Source organism: Sprattus sprattus (genome assembly GCF_963457725.1).
Source record: "Sprattus sprattus genome assembly, chromosome: 8".
In the NCBI taxonomy this organism is placed as follows: Eukaryota; Metazoa; Chordata; class Actinopteri; order Clupeiformes; family Clupeidae; genus Sprattus; species Sprattus sprattus.
The window spans coordinates 12,849,132-12,852,117 of record NC_137927.1 but is presented as its reverse complement, the minus strand read 5'-3'; positions in this window follow the sequence as shown (position 1 = coordinate 12,852,117).

Here is a 2,986-nt window from a genome sequence, read left to right as displayed (position 1 = left end):
GACAGGCTCTTTAAACTGTTGCTTTTCGCTAAATCAGTGTCTGGTGTGTGTCTTTTGTGTGTGTCTGTCTGTGCGAGTGTGTTGGTGTGTGTGTGTGTGTGTGTCTACATTGCTCTGTGTGTATTCAAGTGTGTGTGTGTCTTTGTGTCTACTTAAGTGTGTGTGTTTGTGTTGGGGCTACAGTGGTGATATCTGTACCGTCGCTCCTTCCCCAGGTCTCCTGCCTGCTGCCGCGGGGGCTTCAGATCTTATCGTTGGGCATGGCGAGGCCTGGGCGGGTCTGCCTCATGTGTTAAGACGCGACAGGGGAGAAAGATTAATGATGTTGCTGAAAGGAGGAGAGGGGTGGTGTGTGTGTGTGTGTGTGTGTGTGGGGGAGCTTTGCCCTCAGCGGCCTGGCCTTCTCTGGCCTGCGGGGAGGTGTGCAGAGACCTGCCGCATTTCACATAGGACAGGTCAAGTGTTTTTTTTTTTTGTCTTCTTCTTCTTCTCTTTTTTTTAACACACGGTTTTTCACTCACGAGACGAGCGTCTGGCCTGCTTGACTGCTCATTGTTTTCTTTCAAGTGAGGGATGAGTGATGAAGCTCTGGAGAGGGGTTATAGGAGGCTGCAGGGCTGGGCCTCTATGCCTGTGTGAGAGTCATTCATTCACAACACTGCCTACAGTGGTGTCTGGGACCAGTTCACTGCACAGCTCTGTCTTTTACAGGGGTATGGCATGGTTACTACCCTATGATGTGAGTCTGTGGTCTATGGTCCATGGTTTGTAGTCTGCAGTTATGTGAGTCTGGTCGAAGGTCCATGGTCTGTAGGCTATGTCTGTGTTTTGAGTCTACTGATCATGGCCTATGATGTATCATCTCTGGTCTGTGTCTTGTGAGTCTGTGGTCTGTACTGTATGTAGTTTGTGTCTTTACTGGACATTTATACTCCCTACTTTTGGTTTTCAGCATTATTTTCTTTACCTCAGTGTGAAGGTCTGTACCATTTCCTAAGCTGTACCACAAAAAAATATTTTAACTAAACTATAAATTACAAATACGTCCATTTGCCAAAGTCGTACAAGACGTCAGGGTACCCGTGCCATGTTTTCTAATATTTATATATTCTTTAATGGTGAAAAGAGAAACTTGGATATTTGTTTTAAAATACAGTCGGCCATGAGCTCCAGCAGCTGGTTGAGGTTTAACTTACTGAGCCACACAGAAGGCGTCTTGGCTTAATTCTCTCATTTCAATGAGTGACAGTTATAAATCCTTGGGGATTGTCTTATAATTATTCCTAATTACGTTAGAAATGGTCAACGCGTGTCAAGACAGATCAAGGCCAAGAAGAGCTTAGGAGCAACAGTCTTTTGGCCCTCCGGATTATGGGGTTTGGATGAGAACACTTAGGTCATGTTGCTGCTCCAAACAACCCCCCCACCCCCCCAAACACTTGTATGCTATACCGCGGAAGAAGTAATGTTTTGACAAAAATGAAGAAAAATATATTTTTTGGAGTGATTTACTTTTTAATGCTTGACCAATGTAAATATACATGTATTTAAATAGAAAATGTACCCTTCGGAATCAAAGGTTTTTGTTTGTCCGTCTCAGTTTTGGTTGTTGTCTTTACAAACATGAGACCAGAACTAAAGAGGTGATGTCATGTAATTTAAACCTAAGTTTATAAGGAGCTTGCCAGCCCTGGAGCAGGGATAGAGTCTACGGGGCAGACTCGACCTAGTTGCCAGATCTGAGGGCCTTTTTATTCACCAGCAGCGACCTACAGCTCTTCTGAGGTTTGGCCTGAAAGGAGCTGGAAAGGGACAAAGGTAATTCAGCACACACCAAGGTACTTGACTAAGAGTTTGTGAGAGGGTGTAGGTATTCAATACACTGTACACTCAGTACACTCAGACATAGACACACACACACACAGACATAGACACACACACACACAGACATAGATACACACACACACACACACACACACACACACACACTGTGGCCAAGTAGGGTGAGAGACCCGGAGAGAGAGTGAGTGAGAGAGAGAACAGGTCTCTTTGGCTTTATCACTTTCCCAGGTCTGCCCTCTCTTTGACTCTTGTCTTCCTAGCCGTGTGGTTAGATGCTGTAAACAAGTTGACAAATGGCCCTTTGAAAACTTTGTTACAGGCGACATTTATTCGGCAACAAAGCAGTTACTTGAGATGGCTCCCTGGGCTTGCTTTACATTCATAATAGTGATCGGTTGACGATGTGCCAACCTGCTCCCAGCCACTAGCCCACCCATGATGGGCCTTCATGAAGGAACTTATTTATAATTGCAACTGAGGCAAGGTTTCCTAAAAGCATTCACCCCTCCACCCCCAACCCACCCTCTTATTCCCCTCCACCCTACACCCCCCGGTGAAGTTTTTTTGGCATTTGCAGACACTGAGGTAGCCAAAAGGGTTAGTGTTCTTTTAGTAACATTTTAATATGATTTGTCTTGGCATCCAGCGAAAAACCTGGAATTGGCACGCCCAAGTAGCCATGAGCCTCAATCCCGATGCCAAATTCGTTGTCAATGGTTTTTATTTTGAAGACAGAGCAAGGGGTTTTGGCGAGGGGGGGGGTGGCGGTGAGAAAAGATGTAATTAACTCTATTGTGTTCCTTTTATTGGCTGCCTCGCTCAAAGTAGGGGTGGTAATACCTATTGATGTCTCCTCAGTGGCCTTTGTTGTTTTGGCTCTTGTTGAAAAATTGGATTATCCCGTCTACCTTAGTAAGAGGCGATAATCCTTGACCTGAAACCTTTGTTACCTGAAATCGCTCTTCAACCCGAGCCTTGCTGAGGGGAAAAAAGCCACACTTCTCATGTGATTCACCTTATTCTTAAAAAAAGCTCAGTGTTTCATAAATACAACATGGTATTGGTGGGGAGGGGGGGTTGGGCGTGCCGTTGGTTGGTTGGTGGAAGGCTGAATGTGACTTTGCCCGACTGAATGGAGGCCAAG